Raw genomic sequence first — 21,279 nt, forward strand, 5'->3', positions numbered from 1 at the left:
CCTGGGATTGAGCCCCACTTCGGACTCTGCTCAGTGGGGAGCCTGCCTCTCTGCCTACTTGTGATCTCTGTCAAATAAATAAATAAAATCTTTAAAAAAATAATTAAAATGTCAAGAGTTAAAGATAAAGGGAGAATCTTAAAAGCAGCAAGAGAAAAACAACTTGTTACATACAAGAGAGTCCCCATAAGTCTTTTAGCTGATTTTCCAGCAGAAAGTTTGCAGGTCAGAAGTGGAGAAAGGAAAGAAACTCCCAACCAAGCATACTCTACCCAGCAAGGTTATCATCCAGAATTAAAGAGATTAAGATCTTTCCAGAAAGCAAAAGCTAATGGAGTTCACCACCACTAAACTGGCCTAACAAGAAATGTTAGAAGAGTTTCTTTTTCTTTTTAAAGATTTTATTTATTTGACAGAGAGAGTAGACAGAGAGGCAGGCAGAGAGAGAGGAAGAAGCATGCACCCTGCTGAGCAGAAAGCCCAATGCGGGGCTTGATCCCAGGACCCTGGGATCATGACCCTGACCCGAACTGAAGGCAGAGGCTTTAACCCACTGAGCCACCCAGGCGCCCCTAGAAGAATTCTTTAAACAAAAATGAAAAGGCACTAACTAATAACTAGAAAACATATGAAAGTAATAATCTCACTGGAAAAGGTGAATATATAGTAAAGTTAGTAAATTAACCACTTATAAAACTAATATGAAGGTTAAAAGACAAGAATAGTGAATGTAACAGTATCTGCAACAATTAATTAAATAAAAAATTAAAAGATGTAAAATAGGACATCAAAACATAAAAAAATGGACATCTCCATAAAAAATGGAGAGAGGGAGTATTAGCAAGAGTATACAATGGGGAAAAGACATTCTTTTCTATAAAAGGTGATGGGATAACTGAACAACTGTATGCAAAAGAATAAAATTAAACCACTATGTTAGGCCATACATAAAAACTAGCTCAAAATGGATAAAAACACTAAAACTATAAAACTCATAGATGAAAGCATAACAATAAGCTCCTTAACATCAGTCTTGGCACTGAATTTTTGGATCTGACTTCAAAGGCAAAAGGAACAAAAGCAAAAATGATGGGACTACATTAAACAAAGTAGCTTCTTTATAGCAAATATAACTATCAATAAAAAGAAAAGGCAATCCCCCAAATGGGAGAAAATACTCGCAAATTATGTATCTGATAAGGGGCTCATACCCATAAGCCCCTTACATAAGTAGCACAAACAACTCAATAGTGAAAAATCAAACAATTCAATTAAAAATTAGGCAGAAGATCTAAGTAGAAATTTTTCAAATGAAGACATACAGATGGCCAACAATCATATGAAATGATGTTCAACATCACTAATTATCTGAGAAATGCAAATAAAAACCACAAAGAGGTATTATATCATATCTGCTGGAATTGCTATTATTAAAAAAGACAAGAAAGAGCAATTGTTTAGAAGATGTGGAGAAAAGGGAGGAACCCTCATGATCTGTTGGTGGGAATGTAAATTGGTGCAGTCACTATGGAAACCACTATGGAGCTTACCCATAAAATTAAAAATAAATCTATCATATTATTGAGCTATTTCACTTCTAGGTATTTATCCAAAGAAAATAAAAACATTAATTTGGAAAGATTAGGTATTGAGCACCCTTATGTTTATTATGTTATTATTTGTAGTAATAAAGATATGGAAATGACATTAATATCCATCAAGGCATGAACAGATAATGAAGATGTGATATATATGTACAATGGAATACTACTCAAACATAAAAAAGAAAATCTTGCCATTTGTGACAGCATGAATGAACCTGAAGTGTATTAGGTTAAGTGAATTAAGCCAGACAAAGAAAGACAAATACCTTAAAATTTCACCTATATGCAGAATCTAAAAAATTAAACAAATGAACAAAATCATAGATATAGAGTATAGGTTGGTGGTTATGAAGGGGTATGGGGTAGGTGTGTGCTGAGATGGTAAAGAGGGTCTGTAGTAACTAGATATATTGTGATGATCCTTTTGTAGTGTATACAAATATTGAATCTTTATATTGTATACCTGAAACCAATATAATGTTAAATATATAATAATGTAATAATGTTAAATATATAAATTAAAAAAAAATTAATTTTTAAAAATTGCCAACATGTTCTCATAGATGCTCTTGAGACATAAATTGTGACGGGATCTGATTCACTAATAATATTTAAGGCTGGAGTCAAGATTCTCATAAATTTTAAAAACATGGCTCCAGACTTGACCCTGTCCAATTACTCTGCATTGGAAGTGATTGCAATTCTGGGTCATGTCTAGGCTGCTCAGTGTAAGTATGATTTAAAAGCCATTTTCTGTAAAAAGCTTGCCTTACCAAGATAAATAACATGTGTGATAATTTCTTTCCAATGGGTTTGCTGGCACTTTTTGATTAGTATTGAAATAAGAGCAATGGCATATTCTGTGGTTTGTCCTATATTTTTAGGACAGAAAAAATGAATGTGGATTCCACAATCATTGGAATGAGAACTATTTTAGGATGAATCTCTTATATTTATGGATGTATATTAGTTATATTGGAATAGTCTCAGGTATGGATATTTTCCAAGTTGTTAAGACTGTGATACAAAGAATAAGCTTTAAATATCAGTATCATTACTTTAAGTTTTAGCTAACAGGAAGGTCATCAACACGGACAGCCATGCAAAATAAGAATATAGGGTGATAGGTAGATCCATCAGAACAACAGCACCAAAACGAAATTGTACCAAAAATTTCTAGAAATATTTTTAAGTTATTTTAGATCATTACACATTATGATAGTCTTGACAGCATTTACCAAAGGACTCTAAGAATCTCTTCTGAAACTGTTATTCATCAAATAGCATGCTGTAATTATGATTAGAAAACAACATTGTGGTGTTCTATATTCATTAATCTTGGATAATTGTCACACAAAATGTGCAGTTTTAAAAGCAAAATAAGATCAATTGCTGTCACTGAAAGCTTTACTTGCAAACCAAAATCAATGTTTCTTTTTTTTTTTCTGCTTAAATTAAGATTGTGCAATTATTGGAAGATGGCAGTTCAAATAAACCTTATGATTTATAGCTTGAACAAATACAAGATTTCTGCTCCAGATACACAGGTTCCTAATTCTGTCAGTACAAAAGCATAGGAAGATACACAAAATCTATATATGTGATTGTAGACCTGGTGAGGCCTCCTTGAGAATAGCTTAGATATGAAAAATCCATTTGAAATTCCAACACACTTTTTTATAGTGAAGAATTATACTTTTTATACTGAAAATCATGCTTACTGAGGTCTAATGTCTTCTCACAGATGACCAGGTTAGGGCATAAGAGATTATAACAAAAATGAACTAGCAATAGTCATTCTTCATTATTTACGTATCAACTCCATTACTGTGCAATGGGTGTCAAATTTCTGTCATAACTCTACCTCTACCTCATTTTTTCTGAAGCTGCTAGTTAAAAATATGGATTCCTGGTACCTACACCAGGAAAAGACTCTTTTAAGGGAGAGAAAAGGGTCAGAATTTTAGACATTTTTGTACGCTATCTTTGAAATCAAACGGATGCTTGGAAGTCTTCTCCTTGCTTTGAAGAGAAGATGAGTAGGGATGACTGTCTCTGTGGCAGAAACCAGAACACCTTCAAGAGCTTCCAAGTTATGTGATTGTTATAAGGGTGGAGATACATCAAAGGTGCATCCTAAACAAAAAAAATATGTTAATTTATTTTGTGAGATTACACTATCCTCAGAGTCCCAAAGTTCATCGTCCTTTTTTTGATCAGGCTAGGACTTTCCAAGACCTCAGAAAGGGCAGCTAAAGGATATGGTAACAAACAAACAAACAAACAAACAAAACTCAAATTGTAGCTTTTATGTTGACAGTTTTCGGTCATGAATATATTTTCATTTCATACACACAAAAAGATATATGTAACCGAGAAACAAACTATGAAAGATATTTATAAAGTAAGTACTGCGAATTTACCACTCAACTAATGTTGGAATATTATCAATACTGTTTAACATGCCTAGTTGTATTACCTACCTTTCGCACTAATAAGCACTATCTTAGCATTTGTGTTTACCATTTCCTCATTTGGGGTGTGTGTATATGTTTGTATGTGTGTATATATACACATCTATCTATCATCTATTTATCATATAAATTCTGTGTATTTCAGGGGTTTATATTAAATCATCTAAGTATGTTTAAAAATATTTAATTTTACTCCGTTTTCATACAGTTTCTCAGTTTCATACAGTATGAAAAATGATTCAAATTTTGCATGATTTTCTACTCTTTACCTTTTTAATTTAACATTGTGGTGTTTTTTTTATTTTTAAAGATTTTATTTATTTATTTGACAGAGATCACAATTAGGCAGAGGCAGGCAGACAGAGAGAGAGAGAGGAGGAAGCAGGCTCCCTGATATGGGGAAATATGGGGCCCAGTCCCAGGACTCTGGGATTATGACCTGAGCTGAAGGCAGAGGCTTTAACCCACTGAGCCACCCAGGCACCCCTAACATTGTATTTTTAAAAAATCATACTATCTGATATTTGTAAGCTGTAGCTATTTTAATTTTGCTACTTATAGTATTCTACTACATACATATCCATCATTTGTCAATTTTTATGTTGATAGTTATTTTGGTTATTTCAAGTTTTGTTAATATAAACTACGTGGTCATTAATATTCGCATGTAAGTCTCATGATTCACAATTAAAAGAAATTATCTAAGATATATACCTATGAGTAAAATTTATGGATCATGTGTTATTCACATAGTCTTCTTTTTTTTTTTTTTTTAAAGATTTTATTTATTTGACAGACAGAGATCACAGGTAGGCAGAGAGGCAAACAGAGAGAGAAGAGGAAGCAAGTTCCCTGCTGAGCAGAGAGCCCAATGAGGGGCTCAATCCCAGGACCCTGAGATCATGACCTGAGCCAAAGGCAGAGGCCCAACCCACTGAGCCACCCAGGTGCCCCTTCACATAGTCTTCTATACTGGTCAATACTTACTTGCTTTCCAACACACCTGTACCAATCTAAATCCCCAATGCCTCATATCTGCAGTAATTCTTCAGAGTTACAGATTTAAAAAATTTTTATGAACGTGGTTGCTATAAAAATGGTATCACAGAGATAAAAATGTTCTTCCCCATATTTCAGAAAAGAATGAATATATTTTTGTTTGCTGGCCATTGACTCTTACTTTTGTAAGGAAAGCTTGTCCAAGGCTTTCAGGAAATTTTAAATTCAGTTGTTGGTCTTTTTGAACTATAGAAGTTCTTCATACTATATTTTTAAAAGCTAATCATTTCATGGTTAAATATGCTGTAAATAGTTTTCTAGGTTGGGGCTTATCTTTCACATTCTTTTACTAACAGTAATTCTTGATTTAATGTAATCAAATTTATCAATCAACTTATGGTCTGATTGTTTTGCATGCTCTTAATAAAATATTTCATAGATCAGGGATCATAACGATGTTCATTCACATTTTCTTGGGAACATATTAAAGTTTGCCTCCTGCCTTTAATTTTCTAGATGATTTGAATTTGATATTTGACTTTAACGTAATTTAAGTATTTAATTTCATTTTGACCACAGAGATACACAGTTATTCCAATACTATTTATTAAATGTTCATCATTCTACAGCTTCTTCAAAATTTGAGATGTGTAATATAGCATGCTTCTATATTTGTATATGCTTCAATTTGCTACAATTTTTCTTTTCTGTTCCTCTGTTAAATTCATCTATACTGTGCCAATTGTATATGATATAATTAATAGAGCTTTAAATAAATACTAAAGCTTTGACATCTTTCTCACCTATCCTTCCAGAATTTCTTGGATGTTCTTAGTCATCCAATCTGCCTTCTAATTTACATACTATATTTGAAACTCTTTTGTGTTGATTTTATATTATTTTTCAGTTATATCCATAAATCACTTTGTGATGATCTGACACTTTGCTGTTAGTAAAGTTTCCTTCAGTGAGGTGCATGTTTCTCTATTCACTCAGATTTTCTTTAGTATATTCTTTATATGGTTTATTTCAATATACATATGTAACCTCTGAGCATAATAAATATTTTCTGTTCTTTTTAGTATTTCTAGCTAAAAGTTTCAAAACAATGTTGAATAGAAACTTTAATAATGGCCATACTTTCTTGTTTTGAATTTATGAGAGGAGACGCTTATATTTCTCTATAAAGAATTTTGTAGATTTTTAGTACCTACCCTGCATATTCTAGTCTATGTCTAGCATGCTCAATTCAAAAAAAAATAAAGAGTGATCATTGAATTTTATCAAATACACTTTTGCTTCCACTGAGATGATTATATGATTTAGGGATTTTAATCCCTAAATATGATGTTACTAATTCATTTGAATGTCTAGTATAAAACTCATGATGTATTTTTGAGATAACAAAACTTGGTCATACTATTCACTTGTTTAGTATTTAATCATGAATGGTTGAATGCTCAACATTCTTATCAATTTATATCTTATCCCTTCTGGCAAGAAACACAAAAATCTTAGAATACATGATCTCTGATCAGTTCCTTCCCAGTTGCCGTGTTATTTGCATTCAATAGTTTAGTCTATCTTTTCTTTAATGATTTATTTATTTTAGAGAGAGGGAGAGTCCATGTGCATGGAGGGGAGGGGCAAAGGGAGAGGGAAAGAGAATATTCAAACAGACTTCCGGCTGGTGATGGAGCCAGACGTGGGACTCTATCTCAGGAGTCAGATGCTCAACCTGCTGAGCCACTCAGGCACCCCTGTCTTGTGTTTTGTTTTTGCTGGGTTGGTCGGTTTTTTGTAAAAGCTCACATTTGTGATGTTATGTTATTTTTATTATTTTATTATACTACTTTCGTTTAGCCTTATCAGTATTCACATTATTTTTATTGATGCCCCTTCCTTCCTTTCCTCCCTCCCTCCTTTTCTTATCTTCCTTCCCTGCCTTTTCTCTCTCTCTCTCTCTCTCTTTCTCTCTTTCTTTCCTAGCAATTTCATTCTAGGTTCATTTTATTTCTCCCAACACTTTTTTTTCTTAAAGAAATTGCTTTAGTGATGCCCTTGGTTATGAATTGTGTTCATTTTGTTGTACTTGAAAATATACTTCCTTCACCGTTATTTTTGAAAAGTACTTTTTCTGGTTTCAAGGATCCAGGGTTGATAATATTTCCCTTCAGTTTTTTAAAAATGTAATTCCACTTTTTTTTTTTTTCCCAGTGCCCTCTGTTGGCATTTGCTCACAGGGCAATGCTAGCTTTGATATCCACTGCAGGTATCTAGTGCAAATCCCTATGTGCCGGCCAGTGTTCCAGACTTCACTCACTGCTCATTTTAGTCCAGGGTTCCCTTTGGTTGCCCATCACTGGGTCATTCCTCCAGCTTTTCTATGACTTTAGCAATGCCATGAAAGGTATGTTGTAACTTTTCTCAGAGGTAGTTGTATTCTAGTGAAAAAAATTTATAAAGAGTTCTCTATACTAAAAAAGATAGAAATCCTATTAATAAAAATTTGATAACATCCCCAATATAATACTGTAACCTGCAAATAATCCACTTTAAAACAGGTAGAAATCCTATTAATATAAGTTTGATAATATCCCAAATATACTATTGTAACCTGCAAATAATCCACTTTAAAACAAACCAAAATTATCAACATGAATACTTGACCCATATTTGAAATAATTATATCAGAATGTTTCAGCGAGATATGATCTCTACACATAGAATGATATCCACAGGAAGTCCTAGAAGACTCCATTCCTGTCTAAAATTTTAATATGCATTGGTGGGATGCCTGGGCTCCACTGGTTAAGTGTCTGATTTTTGCTTTCTCTTCAGGTCATGATTTCATGGTCATGAGATCAAGCTTCACATTGGACTAAGTGCTGGGCATGGAGCCTGCTTAAGATTCTCTCTCTCCCTCTGCCCCACACCCTTGCATGCATGCGCTCTCTCCGCCTCTCTAAAATAAATAAATAAATCTTTAAAAGTGTATTGGCACTTTGAAACAGCGTAATGGGATGCGTCTTCATAGCTCAAAATAAAACATTAAACTGGTCATTGGAAACATCTATAAGCAGCTTGCTTGCCTTGTCTGAAAAAGGATTTTTCTCCCCTATTCAAATTGATCTCAGAATCAGGGTTGGAATCTAAGAAGCAATGATAAAAGTGACAGTAAAATAAACTCCTAATAGATGTATTTTATCCTAGAAAACTCAGAATTACTTAGCACCCCCTATTTTTTAAAGCTTCATCACATCTGAGGTATTGAGGTTGACATTTGTGTATGTGTGGGAGGAATGAAAAATGCAGTAGTTTTGGCAAGAAAGTCCTATTCTTGGAGAGAGACACAATTCACCAAGGGAAGAGCAAGATTTACAAACAATCCCAGCGGGGATGAGTGAGGAGGAAAGAAGTACCTTTTTCATGTAAATCAAATATGGGTGGCAGGAGTTTCAGAGTTTCAGTGAGACACTGCACTGATCTGTAGTGGGACTTTCACATTTCTTCTCATATCTCTGGTACATTTTACTTTGTTGTTTTAATAAAGGACTCCTGTTGGAGTCCCACTTCCTTGCCATCTGCTCTTCTTCCAGCCCAAAATAGCCAGAACCACAAGAAAAGCAAAGGACTTTTTGCCTCATGGAATGTTTATAGGAAATATGGGATTAAAATAAAGGTATATAAGGTAGATAGAAATGAATAAGTCTTTTGATGCAAAGGTACATTTTAAGTACATGTAGGACATTTTTCCTCCAAACTCTTCAAAATATGAAACATGTTTCAATAACATAGCCCACATGATATTCAGAGCTTTTATTCTTAAAGTCAGATAAATTGAGATATAATTCACATATAGAAAAACTCACCCTCAGTTTTGTGAATTTTGGCACATGTATACATAAATCAAATACAAGTATATGCAATCACATAACCACCAGATAAGAGCGGTTCCATCTTAACCCTAAAAAACTTGGGGTCCTTTGTTGTCAACCCCTGTCCTTAACCACAGTCTGTTGCAACCACTGATCTGTTTTCTATCTTTATAGTTTTGCCTTTGTCTGTACTTTTTAGCTATTTTAAATATTATTTGTTTATTAGAAATGTTTATTGAACACCTACCACACTAAAGTCATCATTATCTACAAAATCATACTAAAGTCTATTAATATTCAGCATCCATTTCTAGTCAGATTTGAATATTGTTCCGAACAAGATAAACATCAATTTATGAAATAGCCACATGCCATATGCAAATTTCTCCCATGATTACTACTTTTTTTTTTTTTCAGCTTTAAAAGTCTAAAAATGGAGACAGTTATTGGTGGGAGATGAAGTCGAGCTTGGTCCACATTAAGATTTGTTAATCAGTGAGTGATCATAATCAGTTCCTGGAACTCACATTGACTTTCATAAACAATGCTTTTAGAGCTGCTTTGGCCACAGTTTTCATCTGCAGTCTGTGTTGGAGGAGTTGAAGATTCTAGCAAATCCCTACTGATTATGCAACCATGTATCTACTAGACCTCAGCTGACTGATTCAGGTGAAATTGGCTGGAACTGATTTATATAATCCACAGAGGAAAAAAACGACGACTCTGGAGTGTTGATGCATATGATACTCCAAGTTAAACCTTTTCAAAATCAGAAGTGAAAATAGGCCAAACCGTTAAGTGTTTCTCTTGAGCTTTCCTTTAGAAAGATTCCAGTTTTGTAAAATGGCTGTTTACTTTTTGGCACAGAGTCTCTCATCTGAATTTGATGAACCTTTATTTTTGTCAATAAATTACTCACAAAAAGCTGATAGTAGTCTTTCCCTTGCACTTAGGAAGCATGAATGTAGGCAATTCCTTTCAGTTTTCTCCTTGAAGAGCAGTTCTGTTTTATTTTAAACTAAGGTTATTCAGAATAAATCAAATAAGAAGAGTTGAAATACGATTAAATTATCCTATAGTCAAGGAGGTACTCAATCAAATTATTCAAATTCTTATTGTGTCATTTTACTACCAAATATATTTTCTTATCCACATAAATGTGAATTAATATTCAAACCCCTTCTGACTTGAATGTATCTGACTTCACTCTAGCCCAAATAAAGGAAAACAAAGTTTTAAAGCTTTTTTGTCAAGTATCTACATTCTCCTATTGCCAAGCCAAACTGTCTATTGTCAAATAGCAACCAATGCATCTAAATAACTCTTAAGCTTTTGAAGTGGATATATACAGTTTTCTCATCTCTCCACTTCCATAAAATAACAATATTCTTGAAGTTAGAGATAATGCTTATGTTTTTCTGCCACTGTCCTCAAAGTTAATCCAAGCACATACGTATCTGATATTAGACAATATTTAATTAATTTTTACACAGATACAAGCAAAAATCAGATATTCTATTTGTAAGCCTAAGGGGAGAAACTGCATGGGGCTGTTGAAGTAAGCAGCTCATCGACAAATTTTTTTGCGTGTGAAGGCAGCATCTCTTGTAGAAAGCCTTATCTCACTTCCAGTCTAGGCTAGTCTCTTGTACAAGGTGGTGTAATAATCTCTTAATATAGCTACTTCATTCACTAAACTGAAAATTCCTTGAGATTATGAATATGTGGCTTAATAATTTTTTGGAATCCTTCCTGTAGAAGCATCTGTTAAATGATAAATAATAAATATATGTTGAAAACATTTTCTTTATGGGTGCTGTAAAGAAAGAAGCTATCTAAATATGCAAGATAAGTGAAATAGATCATTCCAGGTATATAAATTAGAAATACTGACTTAAACTTGGTTCCAGAATTACCAAGAATTTAGGGCATCAAAAGCGGAGTGTACAGCACATGTGCTTGGCTTGTCTATAGACACTAGACCCTGGTGAACATCTCCCAGATGTCTGGCTTTGTGTCAAACTGTGGAGGTGGCAATAGACAGGTAAGTTTCGTTGTTGGTGCTTTTGGTGTCATATCCACTGAACTGCCAAATTCAATGCCATGAAGTTTTTCTTCTATGTTGCCTTTAAAAATTTTATAGTTTTAGCTCTTACACGTAAGTTTTTGATCCATTTTCAGTTAATTATACTGTATGTTGCAAAATATGGGCTCAACTTCATTTTTTCATATATGGATATCAAGTTTTTCCAACACCATTTGTGGGGAAAAAAAGCGCTGTCCTTTCCCCATTAAATGGTTTTGGTGTCCTTGTCAAAAAAGCATTTGACCAAACATGTGAGGGTTTACTTGTGGGCTTTCTATTTTAGTCCATTCATCTGCATGCCTACCTTTATGTCAGTATCACACTGTTTAGATTACCATAACTCTGCAGCACGCTTTAAAATCAGAAGTGTGAAATCTCCAGCTTTGCTCTTTTTCAAGATTGTTTTTGCGTCGTTGAAGTCCCTGGAGATGACATATGACATATGGAGGTGTCTTTCTAAAAAGTCACCACCGAACCCAAAGATCATCTAGATTTTCTCCTATGTTGTCTTCTAGGAATTTTATAGGTTTTGTTTGTTTGTTTTTAAGGAGATGGAAGTGTGTTGGGGCGCCTGGGTGGCTCAGTGGGTTAATGCCTCTGCCTTTGGCTCAGGTCATGATCCCAGGGTCCTGAGCCACTCATGGAGCCCCGCATTGCTCTGCAGGGAGCCTGCTTCCCTTCCTCTCTCTCTGTCTGCCTCTCTGCCTACTTGTGATCTCTGTCAAATAAATATGTAAAATCTTAAAAAAAAAAAAAAAAGGAGATGGAAGTGTGTAGTTTATTGAATACACCACAGGGAGCAGTGGAAAGGACCGCAGAGAGGTGACCTGCTGGAATTTTATAGTTTTCATTTTTACATTTGGGTCTATAATCCTTTTGAGGTAATTTTTGTGAAGAATGTAAAGTTTTCATTTAAATATGTTTCTGTCCAGTTGTTTCAGCACCATGTGTAGAAAGATGATCTTTTCTTTATTGTAATGAATTGTTCTTTTGTCAAAGATCAGTTCATAAGTAATTTTTTTAATTTTTAATTTTTTTAAATTTTTTATAAACATATATTTTTATCCCCAGGGGTACAGGACTGTGAATCGTCAGGTTTACACACTTCACAGCACTCACCAAAGTTCATAAGTAATTTTAAGGGGATATTTTTATAACATAATCCTTGCCCCAATAAACTTTTATCCAGTGGTTTTAATACACTTTTTTTTTTTGTGTGATTGTTACCTCCATTAATTTGTTATATTGATGACTGCAAAATTAACCTGATTGTTATTGCTATTTTCATACCCAAATTTCTTTTTTTTTTTTTTGGACAGACAGCACAAGTAGGCAGAGAGGCAGGGAGTTGGGGGGGTGGTCAGGAAGGAAGCAGGCTCTGTGCTCAGCAGAGAGCACAATGTGGGACTTGATTCCAGGACCCTGGGATCTTGACCTTGGCTGAAGGCAGAGGCTTTAACCCACTGAGCCACCCAGGCACCCCCATACCTGAAAATTTAATGGCATAAGTTAACCATAATATTTTTTAAGTTTATTATGTTAAAAATAAATGATGTATTTGTGAAAATTAATAAAAGGAAACCTCAATAAAACGAAGTCAGAAGGCCAGAAGGGAGAGCTTTCATGCCATACTACTCCGCATCAATTATAGGAAGGATTATATCCTCAACAGAACAATCCTCAATCGGAAAGAATCATCAGTTTCAGGCCCCAGTAGGAAAAGATCCACATTGCATCTTCTACAAGAAATTGACCACCCCAGCAACTCAACCAATGAGAGACAATTATCACCCTGAGCTCTTGTTTTTCTCCAGTGAAATTTCCTTCAAAACTACCCCTCCCAATTCCCTGTTTCTTCTCCATAAAGCAACATTCTTTTGTTTTGTTTGTTGGACTAGCATATGGCTTCTCCTATAACTTGCTTGTCCTGAATTGCAATTCTCTGATATTCCTGAATGACCTGTTTTGTTGGTAATATAACTGACTTTTATTTTTAAGATCAGCATATTCAAAGTTGGGATATTAAAAGAATATGTAAAGAAATGCTTAAACCAAGGAATAACTTTAGTTAACATATAAAAATACACCATAAATGCATTTGTTTTCATTTAAAAGAAGCATTTAACTACTTCTCATATATTGGCATAAAGTATTATAAAAATATTTTTCTTCTAATGTCTTACCATGATATAAAATGTCACTCTAAATTTGTTCGTTGAAAATCATTCATGTATTCAGTCATTAATTAATCTAAACAAGCACATTTATTATCTAGCCATTATTTGTTCAGAACCAGGTGAGGTGTTGGTGGGAGAAGATAAAAGACATTGCACTTACTTTCAGGAAAATTAAAATTTGGTGTGAAAATAGATGATTTAAAATGGCTTGAAGGATATTGCCTGTAAACAAAAGTGCTAAAATAAGTTATTCACTGAGCATGGGTTTTGAATTATTTTTTCTAATATAATCAACCTCAGGTAACACACAAAAAAATTTAATAAACTTCCTAGAAAAAAATTGGTGAGAAAAAACTTAATAATGGCCAAACTGCTCATCTAAATATAATCTCTTTATGTAATCGTGTAAAAATTCTCTAACAGCATAGGTTAGGGATCCTAGTTCCCTACCTAGAGTTATTACTTCCCTGTTTTATAATTATATGAACATTCTTTTAACTTTTTTTAATTTTAAAAGTAAAATTGTTTTTCTCACTATTTTAAAAGGATATTACTGTGTTCAAAACTAGTAATCTAAACTAAGACTAGTACTCAAAGACTTTGTCCTCCTCAAAATATAAAAATTGTGATTTTTAACTCTAAGCATTTCCATTGACTTTCATGTATCCATTTACTACTCAAGATTCTAATACCCATATTATTTTAAAACATTCATTCAGGGGTGCCTGAGTGGCTCAGTGGGTTAAGCCTCTGCCTTCAGGTCGGGTCATGATCTCAGGGTCCTGGGATCAAGTCCCACATTGGGCTCTCTGCTCAGCAGGGAGCCTGCTTCTCTCTCTTTCTGCCTGCCTCTCTGCCTACTTGTGATCTCTGTCAAATAAATAAATAAAATCTTTAAAAAAAAATAAAACATTCATTCAGTTACATCTTCTTTTAAAAGAATGTACTTAATTTTAGTTTTAAAAGACATGTAGTTTTGTAGTACATTAACTTCAGTTAAAGAATTATAATGTTCATGCTCTAAATTTTTAGTCTGTTCTTTGGCCATCTATTCTGAAGACTTTCCTATCTGGTGTGGAGGGAATTGGTATCCTTGTTCACAGAAGCTGCCGCTTCTTTTAGCTTCTGGGAAACAATAATACGCCTAGCAGTTTGCGACGACAATGAAATGAGGTAATGCATATCCAACGCTTACCACAATACTTAGCATTTATAAAGTGATCAATCAATTCTAGTAATTTTTATAAAATCCAAAGTTTTTATTAAAAGGTTCTAACTTTAAATAACTGGACTCTGCCTGGTTCTCCAACCTTCTCAGTGTTTCCTACTCTTCCTCTTAATACTTAGAGCTTCCACCATAATGAAATTCTTATAGATAAATATGCCTACCTTTCAGATCTCTGGGACTTTGCACATGCTCATCTTTTTATTGGAATGTCTGTTCTTGTTGATCACCTTCAAAACTTCTGTTCTCCTGGGGCACCTGGTGGCTCAGTGGGTTAAGCCTCTGCCTTCAGCTCAGGTCCTGGGATCGAACCCCACATTGGGCTCTCTGCTCAGCGGGGAGACTGTTTCTCTCTCTCTCTCTGCCTGCCTCTCTGCCTAATTGTGACCTCTCTCTCTCTGTAAAATAAATAAATAAAATTAAAAAAAAAAAAAAAAACCTTCTGTTCTCCCTTCAAAGTTTAAATCCAACATCATTGCCTTGGGAAGCATTCCTAGATTGCTTCTAGGTAGAGTTGACTATTGTCATTTGTGTGTCTCCAAAATTCACTATTACAGTGAATTATAGCACCTAAGTCACTGTGTATGGAAAGTACTTTTGTGGGTCTGATTCCCACTCTCAAAGCTCTTTGAAAGAGCAGGAACCAGTCAATGGCACTCTGCACAGGATAGTGGCTGGTAGATAGCTGGTATTCAAAGAATGTTTGCTGTAGTATTTATAAGAGCTTCAAAATATTACATCTTGCATACAGATGGCCAAACCCAAAACATCAAATAATGAGGAAGAGTCCATAGATACAGTAATTATGGGTGAGGAATAAGAAGCTTGGTGCGGGAAATATTAGAAAGAGGAATTTCAGATTCTACATAAACATTCCCTACTTCAGAAATGAGATTTAGGCTTACCTTTTTCTGTTTAGGTAGGGTTAGTGCTGATATGAATGTTTGTGTCTCCCTCAAATTCATAAGTTAAAATCTTAATACCTGATAAGATAGTGTTAGAAGTTAGGGCTTCTGAGAGGTAGGTACTTAGGGCATGAGGGTAGAGTCCTCATGAGTGAAGTTAGTGTTCTTATAATAGGCCCGCACAGAGATCCCTTTCCCCTTCCACCAAATGAGGATGCAGCAAAAATACGCCAACTGTGAACTAGGGAAAGTGACCTTACTCTACTATGCCGAGGTGTCCTGACCTTGAACTTCCCAGTGTCCAGAACTATGAGAAAATAAATTTCTATTGTGTATAAGTTTTCCAACCTGTGTTATTTATTATTTACTAAGACAGAAACCCTACTCTCAGTACCAAAATCTGTATTAGGGTTCTCCATAGAAACAGAATCAGAAGGATATATGAAGAGATTTATTATAGGAATCAGCTGACACAGTTATGGAGGCTGAGAAACCTCTGAGTCTATGATCTGTAACCTAGAGAACCAGGAAAGCTGGTGTTATAATTCAGTCTGAATCTGAGGCCTGAGAACCAGGAGGTCCAGTATCAGGGCAAAAAATGGTGGACATCCAACTCAGGAAGAGAGAATTTACCCTTCCTAAGCCTTTTTGCTCTATTCAGGCCCTCATTGGGTTAGATAATGCTGGCACACATTGGTCAGGACAGATCTCTTCACTCAGTCTACTGAGTGAAAGAGTCTCTTCCAGACTCTTTCAAGATCACATCCAGAAATAATGTTTTAGCAGATATCTGGGTGTCTCCTAGACCAGTTAAGTTAGCACATAAATTCACGTTAGACACAGTGCACTTCTGGTCTCCCAATAGAAATATTAGAATCAGGCGTGTCTTGTTATCTAAGGACTCTTAGGGTTTGAAGAGATTTTTTAAAGTGTCAATTTATTTTTGGTTCAAAAATGCAGATTTTTAATGCCAAGAGCTCACTTTATTATATCAAAAACAATGTGCAAATGCAGACATCTTTTTGACTTCCTTTATAAAGTATAATGAAATAATAACATTTTATTTGTAAGGCCCGAGTATAAAATGAAAGATTTTGGTAACTTAGGGACAGTGCAAATCATTAGTAAGCTACCCATTGCTCAAATAATCTAACCTATTTGATGACATAGAAAACAGCTCCTCTGATTTTTAGATGTGCGATTAGAGTGCAGCTTGAGTCCCAATTCTGCTTGCAGCCCATGATACACTCCTGCTGAGTGAGCTGTCTGATTGCCTCCTTGAAGACATTTTATTGTTGATCACAATTTAAGTCAATGTATTATTAATTTTGTTGGTAACTTGATTTTGATATGCTTTGTGCCAGCCTTTTAAAAATTCTCAGTAGCATTTACATGAAGGGAGCTAAGTGGGGGATGACAAATACATCTCAAGCATTAACTCCACAGGTGGTCTTGTTGAATGACTTTCTCCAGTGTTCTCTGGGGAATTATGTCATTTTCAGTGGTTGGAAGTTATTTTTTTAAATTGAGTTATCATTTCCACAACTATAACTGTTATCTCTCACAAATAAGGGCACATCTGTAAGTGATTCTAATTCAGTGTTCCATTCAACCAGTATCAAATGGTACTGTCTTTCACAGTCCGAATATCACCCCCAGAGAACTTTATGTTATTTGTTTTTGGGTCCTTGATGTGGTAAGAATATTAAGTGATTCTTTATTACTACTGATAGAGGTATTTTTCTTATATATGGAAGTCAAGGGTAACTGCTAAATTAATTTAATAATTAGTGAGGACTCTCATATTTCATCTCTCATAAAATCCAGCAATGAAAATATAATTAAAACATTATTACATTTATCAATACCAGTTTTAGGAGTAACTATTTCCAAGTGGTTGAATAATATTAAGAAGCAAGTTGAGGTTAGTAGTCAAGGTCATTTTCTATTTGTCAATTCCTATTTATCTGTTCTTCCCTCCCATCCTACTTGCGTGGACAATAAAAATAATTCTTCCTTAAATATAAATACACATATCCCCCCTGTATCTGTAGATTTGTTAGGAGTTAGTTGGACAGTTAAGTAGTCAAGGCCAGGGTCCCCAACAAGAAGATATGGAGTCAGGACAGCTAAGATTCAACAGCACTAACATTCTGTTTTGCAGCATAGACAGAACCATACTACCATTCTGTTTTGCAGCCTTTGCAGAAATGACTTCTGCAAAACATCCTAAAATAAGACAATTAACCACAGAGCATTTGTCATTATCATGGGCGAGGGGCAGATAAGACTCAGCCTCCAGATGTCACTTTTATATGACATTTACAAGCAAGTATTATAAAAGAAGGAAAAAAATTTTTCTTAAGGAGTCTATAGTAGTAACAATGAGACCTAGGATGATCTTTAATGAAGTCATAATTCTGGGATATTAGCTAGTCTCAGAGTCACAGTTTTCTCATTTCTAAGTGGGGACTGTAGTGTTGAGTAGTTGTGAAAACTAAGATACACTGAAAGTGCTTTATAAGGCTAAATTACTGTATAAAAGGGAAGTCTTTATTTTTACATTTGCCATTTGTCTTTATCAACAAATCTTCTTTTTTGAAAGATAGTAACAAGCCAAAGTCATGCAATTATTCCCCATTTATGTCTTATTACCTAAACATAAACAGCCCAGGTACTTTCCAGAAAGCCTTGAAATAAATCCATACAAGAACAGTCCACTGATATTTGACAAGGGTGTTAGTAATACCCAATGAGAAAATGACAGTGTCCTCAAGAAATAGTTTTGGAAAAACTGGATATTCATATTTTAAAAAAGAGATTGGACCCCCATCATACCCCAAATAGACTCAAAATGTATTAAAGAGTTAATATAAGTCTTGGAACTATAAAATTCTTAGATGGAAACTTGGGAAAAATCTTGACATTGGACTTGGCACTGGTTTTTCTGGATCTGAAACCAAAAGCACAGGAACAAAAAAAAGAAAGCAGAGAAGGAAACAGTTTCTTTCCCAGAATCTCTGGAAAGGAACACAGCCTACCAACATACTGACTTGAGCCCAATGAGACCTGTTTCTAACTTCTGACCTACAGAACTGTAAAATAATAAATTTGTGTTGTTTTAAGCCATTAACTTGGTGGTAATTTATTATGGCAGCTATAGAAAACAGATACAACCAAGTAGTTCAAAACTCCTAGAGAAAACATTAAGTGATAACCCTCACAGAAAGCAAATCTTTTCTCCAATAATGACAAAAAAAATCACTTTCTTGTACCTTTTATTTATTTGTTATTACCATTTTTAAAGATTTTATTTATTTATTTGACAGAGAGTGAGATCACAAGTATGCAGAGAGAGAGAAGGAAGCAGGCTCCCTGCTGAGCAGAGATCCCAATGTGGGACTCGATCCCAGGACCCTGGGATCATGACCTGAGCTGAAGGCAGAGGCTTTAACCCACTGAGCCACCCAGGCACCCCTTTCTTGTACCTTTAAAATAGTAAAACTAATTAATAATTTATGCAGTATAGTAAACATAAAATGGTAATGGAGATAGTTTCAAACGTACCTCATGGAGATAGACAAGGAAAGGCACCAAAGGAAGGTACCTAAACCGGATACAGTGGAGAGAAAACATTTCTGGGATAAGTGGTAGTGATCTCTAAGCAGTGACTCAAAAGCTGATTAAATCTTTGTCACATGGGTAGAGATAGGGTGTTGAAAGGACAATCTATATTTGAAAAGATTGGAAGTTTAAATAAAGCATGGTAGTCAAGAAATAAGATAAATTCAGACTAAGAAGATCCAAAGTGGCAAAATAAGATGTCAATGTGAGGGTTCATTTTAAGAAATACCTACATCCCTAAGTCTTCCATATCACTAGACCCTGCAGCTTCAAGACTAATTACATATGGGTAAGAGAAATGAGAAGAAAAAATTGCTAATTTCTCATCAGTACCAACTCATGAAGTTATCCAATCATGAACAACGCTAACTCCTACTATCTGTATTTCCAAACAAGTATGAACTACAGTCCTGTGACATTTTGTCTATTTTAAGAAACTGATGCCACCAAATTCATTTCTTTATAAACAGAATCAAAGCACATAATTACAATTTCAGAGATTTCCATCCCATTAGCTATTCTGAACACTTACACTATCATTCTGGAAACACCAGTTGCAACAGAAAAATAGTAACCCATTAAATTTGTAAGTCCCAAAATACCTGAAGCATCTGTCTTTTAAGATGAACTTGGAGAAGAAATTACACAGAAGATAGACTTGGTGACAATCTGTCATCAACAGTAACCCAAACACATTAAGTGTTTTTATATATGCCTTTTAAGTGTCAGTAAAGATGACACATCCTGGGCATAGCAGAGCAGCTGCCACCAATGGAAACTGCCTTGTTTCATCTTTCCCTCTTTTATGGTTTACTTTTCACTGACCAGAAGATGTTACAGCCACAGACGTAAGAAACCATTTAGAGAATGTCCCTGAATACTCTATAAACATTGATTTCATGGAGAATGCTTCACAATTTTCTGCATGTCCTTTGTATTTTTAAGTCTGAGTCCCCTCATCCATATGTCCATCTATGAGAGTCATCTGAGAGCCAAAATTTGTTAGTTAATATCAAAATTCATATTTCAAATGAAAACTTAAAGGAAAGAACAATATACAGTTACACTCTTAAAAATGTGTGTATCATGCTTGCACAGAGACCACCTAATCTTCTCTGTATCTTTCCAACTTTAATATATGTGCTGTCAAAGCTAGCGCTGTAATGTTTACTTTTAAACCCACTAATCTTATGTTTCAGGCAAATATAAGTTTGGGACAAACAGTACTATTATCAGCTGTAAGAAATCTAAAAAAATTTGCTGTGGTAGAAACTGGACAATCTGACACATGGACACATATTTTTCTTTGACAACATTTATTTTAGCGACAGTAATTTCCAGGACCCTCCTAGAACCAGAGAAATGGAAAGTTATGAAGAAGATAGGTTTTGTGGGTACACGGCTCTTTCTTTTCCAAACCGCCCTTCTTCTTGGTCCTCATCTCTAGAGATCAGTAGTTGTATACTTGTTTGTTTTGCCTTTAGAAAAAAATACAAAAAAGAGGGGCATGTGGGTGGCTCAGTTGGTTAAGAGTCTGCCTTGGGCTCAGGTCATGATCCGAGGGTCCTGGGATGGAGGCCTGTGTTGGGGTCCCTGCTCCGGGAGCCTGCTTCTCCCTTTCCCTCTGCTGCTCCCGCTGCTTGTGCTCTCTCTCTCTCTCTCTCTGTCTCTTTCAAATAAATAAATAAAATCTTAAAAAAAAAAAAGAAAAAATATAAAAAAGAACAATTTACTCAATGATATATTTCTTCCTTTGTTCTAGTATTTTGTTTGGCAAAATCTAACTATGTTTAGTTCTGGCAAATAAACTTTCTGTATTGGCCTATCTCTTTTTTTCAGGACAGCAGTTTTCCCCATGAAAACAATTCTTTGATGGATCTAAGAATTATTGTTTTTCAATTTGTTCGGCATTTTTCTTCTTGTGAGGAGGGGAGTGATGATTTTTTAAACTCTTTACACGTCAGACGGGAAACCAGAAGTCTATGATGTGTTTCTGATGTTAAAAACCACTATGGATTTCTGTTTGACAGTAGTTTATGCATTTACTTCAACTGAATAAGAAATGAGAATTAATGAGTACTGTATATTAAACTACACTGTATAATAAATTATATACATAATTTTTTCAAAGGCCATTACAAGTTTTAAAGAACTATATGTCGTGTGAAAAGAACATGTACTCAATGTGTACAGTTTTGATCAACACTTTTAATCTCTTGGGTCCCTAATTCCCCTCTGCTTGGTGCTATCCCCTTAGTGAGCTGAAGTGTGCACATGCTGGGTCCCTTCTAGTTTTCAGGAATTCAG

General features: G+C 34.8%; 1 non-coding gene across 1 annotated transcript; it reads right to left on the minus strand.

Moving 5' to 3' along the window:
- Window positions 1-20,025: 20,025 nt before the first annotated feature.
- On the minus strand, window positions 20,026-20,131 carry LOC132014762 (U6 spliceosomal RNA). Its single transcript, XR_009403405.1, has one exon. It is a non-coding gene; the product is annotated as a U6 spliceosomal RNA (small nuclear RNA).
- Between the last annotated feature and the right edge of the window lie 1,148 nt (window positions 20,132-21,279).

This window comes from Mustela nigripes, chromosome 3 (genome assembly GCF_022355385.1).
Source record: "Mustela nigripes isolate SB6536 chromosome 3, MUSNIG.SB6536, whole genome shotgun sequence".
NCBI classification, from domain to species: Eukaryota; Metazoa; Chordata; class Mammalia; order Carnivora; family Mustelidae; genus Mustela; species Mustela nigripes.